Here is an 8,390-nt window from a genome sequence, read left to right as displayed (position 1 = left end):
CAGCTTTTGTTCCCTTGTAACCTGGAAATTGCATTAAATCAGACTTTTTTTCCACATTTATTTAAACATCATAACCCAAAACTTCCAAATGAAAAACAAATTCTACAAATTTCAGAAAATTAATTTAAAATATAACGCGAGAATTTGTTGGTTGGATAAGTGTCCACCCCGCTTGTAATAGCAAATTGTGAATTAGCTCAGGTGTAAGCAATCACACACCAAGTTAAATGCCCTCTACCTGTGTTAAATTGTGGTGATTCTGATTATTTCAGAACAAAATCAGCTGTTCCTGTAGGATTCCTCTTCTGGGTGGTGCATTTCACAGCAAAGACTCAACCATGAGCAGCAAGGAGCGTTCTAAAGACCTCCGGGATAAAGTTGTGGAAAGGCACACATCAGGGGATGGGTATAAAAATATTTCAAAGGCCTTGACTATCCCTTGGAGCACAGTCAAGACAATAATTAAGAAGTGGAAGGTGTTTGGTACCACCAAGACCCTGCCTAGCCAAGCCATCCCTCCAAACTGGATGACCAAGCAAGGAGGAGACTGATCAGAGAGGCCACCAAGAGGCCAATGGCAACTTTAAAAGAGCTGCAGGCTTTTATGGCAAAGCCTGGTCACTGTGTGCATGTGACATCAATATCCCAAGCACTCCACAAGTCTGGCCTGTACGGTGGGATTGCAAGAAGGAAGCCATTACTCAAAAAATCCTACCTTGAGTCCTGTTTGAGGTAAGCAAAAAAACACTCCAGAGATTCTGATGCTATGTGGCAAAAAGTTTTGTAGTCTGACAATACCAAAATGGAACTTTTTGGCCTAAATACAAAACGTTATGTTTAGCACAAATGCAACACAGCACATCACCCAAAGAACACCATCCCGACTCTGAGACATTGTGGTCGCAGCATCATGTTATGGGGATTTTTCTCATCAGCAAGGACTGAGGCACATGTCAGAATAGAAAGGAAAATGGATGGAGCAAAATACAGAAAAAATCCTGGAGGAAAACCTGCTGCCCTCTGCAAGAAAGCTGAAATTGGTACAGAAGTTCACCTTTCAGCATGACAACGACCTGAAGCACACAGACAAAGCTACACTGGAGTGGTTAAGGAACAAAAAGATAAATGTTCCTGAGTGGCCCAGTCAGAGCACTGACCGAAATCCAATGGAAAATCTGTGGCACGATTTTAAGATTGTTGTCCATCAATGCTCCCCACACAACTTGACTGGGCATGAACAGTTTTGTACAGAAGAATGGGCAAATATTTCCCAATCAAGGTGTGCAAAGGTGGTAGTGACCTATCCCAACAGATTCACAGCTATAAGTGCTGTCAAAGGTGCTTCCACCAAGTGTTAACTCGAGGGGGGAGGGGGGGTGGAGACTTATCCAACCAAGATATTCTAGTTTTGTATTTTTAATTAATTTTCCGAAATTTGTCGAATTTGTTTTTCACTTGGAAGTTGTGGGTTACGATGTGTGAATAAAGATGGAAAAAGTCTGATTTAATCCCAGGATGTAAGGCAACAAAAGGTGAACATTTTGAAAGGGGGTGTAGACTTTGTATATGCAATGTATGTCGTTGAAACTCCAGGTATTGCATTTTTTATATATTAAAATGAGTACATGACTTTTTGGGCGAAACTTAAGCTAGAATTCCCTTGTAAAGATACATATGTGCACATAAAATAATTTAACGTGAAACTAAGCATATGAAAGAGAGTCACTTCGGAACAAAAGAAGAACTAGAGAATGCCATATTGATACTTGACAGTGTGTTTCCAAATGGAAATCATGAGGATATTGCTGTCACTGTTTGTCATGGAGAAAGGAATGATTATTACAAACCTGACTTTCCATGAATAAATCAAACGAGAAAAACAGTTGCTAAGTGTTTTGCCCATTACTGCCCATTGTAGACGAGCACTTCAGCTAGTAAAAGGAAATGTCGATGCTGAAGCAAGGCAGTTGTACAGGTGATACTCCAAAACACAACATTTCATGACGGTAATGATGAATACATCAGCAAATCACACACGAATGAGATAAACATATGGCGCACGCTCCAAATCAACTCCTGTTTCAGCTCACCAAGGCTTTGTGGCTGTCTTGGCAAGGTTCAAACATGATGTTCAATGATATCCCAGAGATGTTCAATTGGATTTCAATCTGGTGAGATGACAGGCCAGGGTGTCATGAAATTAGCTTTGGCATTGACGAGAACGTTCTTGTTCGAATGGACCTGTGAGCAGGAACATTATAGTGCATAGAGATAGTTTCTACACCATGTTGTTGAAGGTTAGGCAGCACATGTTTCTGTAAGATCTCATTAATGTATCAATCTGCCATCAGATTGCCCTGGATATGGATTAAGTTGGGGCGAAAGTATTCAGCAATACGACTTAGGTGCTGATACTGGATGCCACCACTGAAAAAGAAATTTTTTTTTTAATCAGTGGCATCCAACTTGCAGAATAGAAGCTGATGAAAAAAAGGTGACATTGCTCTCATTCACAGAGTCACGTATTTTTTTTTTTGGGGGGGGGGGGTCAGGCAAAGTATTACTGAGCATCATGGGTGGGGAGAAGGGTGTCAAAAAACGGCCCCAAAACAAACATGTATTTTGTGTTCAGCCCATATATACATATAGGGGGTTGATGGTGGAAGCATGGGCTCAAGAAAACACCTCCACCCATTGTGTGATTTCAGCGGTGAGATGAATGAAACAAAACATAATAGGTTACCCTTTATCCTGATTGGATAGCCATTAGAAGGCCATTCAGAAATTGTAAAACATGTTGGACTACCACGGGCTAAATGACATACAGTACCTTCAGAAAGTTTTCACACCCCTCGACTTTTGTCACATTTTGGTGTGTTACAGCTTGAATTTACAATGGATTCGATTTAAATTTTTTGCCACCGATCTACACAAGATACCCCATAATGTCAGAAACACACACACCTTCCTATATTAGGACCCACAGATGACAGTGTATGTCAGAGCAGAGATTCGACCATGAAGTCCAAGGAACTGATCATAGAACTCTGAGATAGAATTGTGAAGAGGTATTGATCTGGGGAAGGGTATAAAAAAATTTCTAGAGTGTTGAAAGTTCCCAAGAGCACAGTGAGCTCCATCATGAGGAAATGGAAAGAATATGGAACTACCCAGACTCTTCCTAAAGATGGCCGTCCGACCAAACTAAGCAACCGGGCAAGAAGGACCTTGGTCAGGGAGGTGACCAAGAACCCAATGACAACTCTGACAGAACTACAGAGTTCCTTGGGCTGAGATGGGAGAACCTGCCGGAAGGACAACAGTCTCTGCAGCACTTCACAAATCTAGGCTTTATGGGAGAGTGGCTAGATGGAAGCCACTTCTGAGAAAAAGGCACATGACAGCACACCTGGAGTTTACAAAAAGGAACCTGGAAGACGGAGAGCATGAGGCAAAAGATTCTGTGGTCTGATGAGACGAAACCTTAAGTCTTTAGCCTGAATTCAAAGTGCTATGTCTGGTGGAAACCAAGCACAGCTCATCATCCATCCAACACCATCGCTATTTTGAAGCATGATGGTAGCAGCATCATCATATGGGGATGCTTTTCAGCAGCAGGGACTGCGAGACTTACAAAGATCAAGGGAGCAATGGATGGAGCCAAATACAGGAAAATCATTGAGGAGAACCGACGAGAACAAGAACGTGAAAATTTTTGAGTGACCCAGTCAAAGCCTAAACTTGAATCCCATTGAGAATCTGTGAAAAAACTTAAAGATTGCTGTACACCGACGCCCCCCATCCAACTTGACAGGGCTTGAGTAATTCTGCAATAAAGAGTGGGAGAAAAATCCCCAAACCCAGATGTGAAAAGCTGATACAGACATACCCAAGAACACTCGAAGCTGTAATCACTGCCAAAGGCGCTTCTACAAAGTATTGACGCAGGGCATTGAATACTTATTGATGCCAGACATTTCAGATTTTCATTTTTCATGAATTTGTAAAAAAAAATTATGAAAACATGTTTTCACTTTTTCACTTTTTCACTGTGGGGTATTTTATGTAGATCGGTGACAATTTATTTTTTAAAAATTTGGTTCATTTTAAATCCAGGCTGTAACTCAACAAAATGTGACAAAAGTCGAGGGGTGTGAACACTTTCTGAAGGCACTGTACAGTGTACATATGAACTATCTTAAAACAATGACCCCAACAGAAAATGGGGTCACATAATGCATTTTCCTGACTGCACATGCCCCAGTTCGTGTCACCACAACAATTGAAGTTGCGCATGAAAAAAGACAGTCAACGATGAAGAAAATAGCAGTGGATGGAAAAGGTAATGGTTTTATTTGATGAAATTAGATAATGGCAGAATACATGTTTGTTTGTTGGGTTTTTTTTCCATTGAATGAACATCCAATCTGTGTCCGGCACCAATATACAGTATTTGACCAATCTGTGATGTAATGGTGTGAGGTGCTACCACTTTTGCATAGAGATCTCCCGTTGTTGAAGAGGGCAGGATAATGTTTTATGATGTTGGCTTAGGAATGGCACTGCTGTTCACAGCCCATCAATGAGGTCCTCCAGCCGGTAGTTGTAACTATCCTGCGAGAGAGACAGGATGCCATATTTCTGGATAATGACTCATTGCACGACCCTAACATCACATGGATGGTTGCTCTTCTGCAGCAATGTCTACATGTTATATGGCAGTCAAGTTCTCCTTATTCTTTACTTAATTAATAAGTCTGGGACATGTTTTGAGGCCATGTCTCATGCCCTCGTCACGACGTTCTGAAAGTCGTGCAATTGTACCAAGTAGAAAGAAGCCAGTTATGTACGGTAATTCGATGGAAGATATTATTCATCTCTGATGTAATACTTTGTCTTCTGGAGGACCATATCACTGCAAAGTATTTTCAGTACTTGCTATGAAGGCATCTTAGAACTTTGGACCTTGCGTATCAGGCACCACATGCTGGCATCACATGCACAAAACTGCAATCATCTACTAAAAAGGAACGAAGCACCCAGACACTTGAATGGAAAAGCACTTTTTGCTTTACCAGTGTGAATGTCCATTTGTTCTGCTGACACTTGCCTAAATTATGTAAAATCCATCATATCTTTTGCAAATAAGGCTTTTAGGTTAGCCAGTACCCTTGTCAAATTGACTGTGACGATGAGGAGTGCCGTGAAACAGTCACAGTGAGTGATGTAAAATTATTTCACGGATATATTAGAACTACACTCGATAGAGTAAACACCTCCAACAGACTGAACAGTTTATGTTTTGTATCACACTGATAGGCCGGATCTGGCTCCGGACCTGAACCAAAATTGAATTGGCTTGTTATTGTCACCTAACCAACTCAACCACCCATTTTTGTCATAACTCGTTCACAACTTTTTGAGATATCGTGATCACAGACAAACAGACAGACAAACAAGAAGGCGTCAGGCACTAGCCTGACAGGTATGACGAAAATAATCCAAATGACGTCACTGTCACCTTGATCTTTGACATATAATATCAAAAAACATTGACAGCCTCACTTTGTCCTTTGGAATCCTCTGGTAAAGTTTGACGAAAATAGTTGAAAGCGATCATGAGTTATCGCACTCACAGACAAACATACATACATACACATACATATATACATACATACATATAAACAAATAAGACAGACTGACATATGATGAAAATTTTCAATTTTCGTCATAACAAACAGACAAACAGACAGGATAAGGCAAAAGACAAATCGATATATTTGAAAAATCTTCAATTTTCACAAGCAACAAGAAAGACGTGCAGAGCACAATACTTGCATAATCCATAAAACAAATTTGACCTAAAAAAAACAATAGGTGGTTGAATTAATTGACCAAATGTACAACTCCACTTCAAATTTCAGGTCAATGGGATGAAAATTGAGGATTTTAGAAATCTCACCAAAGATGTTGACCTTTGGCCGATGTTGACCTTTTAGTCTACGTTGACCTCAAACATAATTGGTGGTTGAATTCAGTGACCTGATATGCAAATCCTCTTCAAATTTATAGTCAATTGGATGAATATTGAGGATTTCAGAAATTTGACAGTTGTTGACCTTTGGCCAATGTTGACATTTTGACCTATATAGTCAAAAAAACATTGACAGCCTCACTTTTGTCCTTCGGAATCCTTTGGTAAAGTTTGACTCAGATAGCTGGAAGCATTTGCGACTTATCGAACTCACAGACAAACATACAAACAATTATAGTGGGGCAACTTAGCTAAATATAGCATAACAATTGTGCATTTTGTGAGGAAAGCACCAAATTTGGCATACTAGTCGCCTAACATATTATGAACAGATTTGGATGTTGGGCCATCTCAAATTCAGCCGCTGATGGCTGTGGCAGCCATTTTCCACTGCCATCAAAAATTTTGAGATGGCCCAATATCCAAATCTGTTCATAATATGATAGGCTACTCGTGTGCCAAATTTGGTGCTTTCCTCACAAAATGCACAATTGTTATGCTAAGTTGCCCCACTTTTAATCGAGACAGATCGACATATGATGAACATTTTCAGTTTTAGTCATAACGAACAGCGGTGAATACATAACGTCTGTCCACCTTCGATGGTGCAGGTAATAAGGAGCAAGTACATACACATATGAGCAGTTTTGTGGTTGGGTGGATGAAGCCATGCCGCATTTCCCTCGCTGGTGTGGATTTGATTCCCTTGTGATCCTCAGCACAAACCTCCACACTCCACACCCCGATTCGGGATTGGTTCCTGGCGAAGGAAATGTTTATCATAACTGCAGCCATCACGCTTTTTATTATTTTCTTGTTTTTGCACACAAAGTCAAGGCTCGTGGAAGAGTCAGAACACTGGATGGATGATCAGCACAAAAAGGACTGTAGAAAGAGGGGAGAAACACTAACAACAGGGTTGGAGAACAAAATATATGGAGACTTGGAGAAATAAGGAGTGTGGGGAGGAATGAGGGGTAGTAGGATGCATGGGGTAGTAGGACAAGATGGACACAGAAGCTGACTCCCAGGAAAGGACAACTGGAAATTTGGAAGGAGGTGGGTTTGGGGTTGGTTGGGGGTGTAACGGGGGGGGGGGATAAAAGATCATGCTTTTAGATAATCTGAGAGGGTTGTGAACATCTGTCCTGAACACCACGAGGATTGATATATGCAAGGCAATGGTGGTGGTGGTGTATCCCATGGCAAGAATATGGAAGAATTTGACATAAACAAACACTTTTACTCGATTTTGTGAATGTGGAAATGGTTTCAATCCACCGGGAAGTAAATATACTTGTCCAGTTTAACATGTTTACATTATAAACAAGCGCATTATATATAATAACACATATTACTGTGAACAGTACATGGCAGTGTTATATACATGCATATATATATATCTATATATATATATATATATATATATATATATATATATATATATATATATATATATATATATATATATATATATATATATATATATATATATATATATATATATATATATATATATATATATATATATATATATATATATATATATATATATATATATATATATATATATATATATATATATATATATATATACACACACACAACCAGGGTGGCACATTTATATCTGACGGTTTTATTATCCTGACAACTTTTTTGTTTCTAAACCAAATAAAATAAAATTTCTATATAACGTAGGCACATACTTCAACTTTTTAAAATCAATTTTGATTCTTTATTTCTTAAAAATTACATCAGACAAATGGGCCCCTTTCGAATTCGTGCATATTCATGACAGCAGATCACCATATTGTTCATTACCGCAAGCAATGCCTCTTGATCAATAGAGCGGATGGTTGCAGTGATGTTTGCCTTCAATTCATCGATCGATGTTGGATGTTCACATCGGGAAGAAATCTACTGGAGATAAATCTGCCAAATCAAACTGTGCTTCATCTGCCATAATGACCTTGTTTGTGAAATTGACATGCTTATTGCATTTTAGATATTTAAAACAATTTTTATATTTATTTTAATGCTCATTGCATTTAAAGTGCTCCATCGTTAAAAAGTTTTGGACATTATCTGTAAAACAAAGAAAACGATAATTAGTTATGCCAAGACTGCTTCCGGCTTACAAAGATTGCAAACGTGTCGGATATAAATGCCCCACCCTGTGTATATCCAGTCGCACCTCGTCGAGTGTAGCATTAAGTTATTTATACGGAGCCAGCAAGAAGTGTAATTATCATCATTTGAATCTTGAAATGGAACATGCTTTCAAACGAATTATAACGTGATAAACGAGTAAATAAATCTTGAATTAAAGATTTAATCAAGGTGATTGAGAATTCCG

At 39.1% G+C, this 8,390-nt stretch overlaps 1 pseudogene across 1 annotated transcript in view; it reads right to left on the bottom strand.

Moving 5' to 3' along the window:
- Positions 1-8,390, bottom strand: part of LOC147031549 (protein BTG4-like) — a 102,795-nt pseudogene that overhangs the window by 87,592 nt on the left and 6,813 nt on the right. Inside the window, exons 2-4 of the transcript XR_015053406.1 lie at positions 6,668-6,794; positions 4,490-4,614; positions 2,091-2,168 (exon numbers count right to left, since the gene is read on the bottom strand). The product of XR_015053406.1 is annotated as a protein BTG4-like (transcript). The remainder of the gene's footprint in view (positions 1-2,090; positions 2,169-4,489; positions 4,615-6,667; positions 6,795-8,390) is intronic.

Source organism: Eptatretus burgeri, chromosome 2 (genome assembly GCF_056783735.1).
Source record: "Eptatretus burgeri isolate ZD-2024b chromosome 2, Ebu_testis_v1, whole genome shotgun sequence".
Taxonomy (NCBI): Eukaryota; Metazoa; Chordata; class Myxini; order Myxiniformes; family Myxinidae; genus Eptatretus; species Eptatretus burgeri.
The sequence above is the reverse complement of the archived record's forward strand: the minus strand, read 5'-3'. Positions and strand labels throughout refer to the sequence as shown.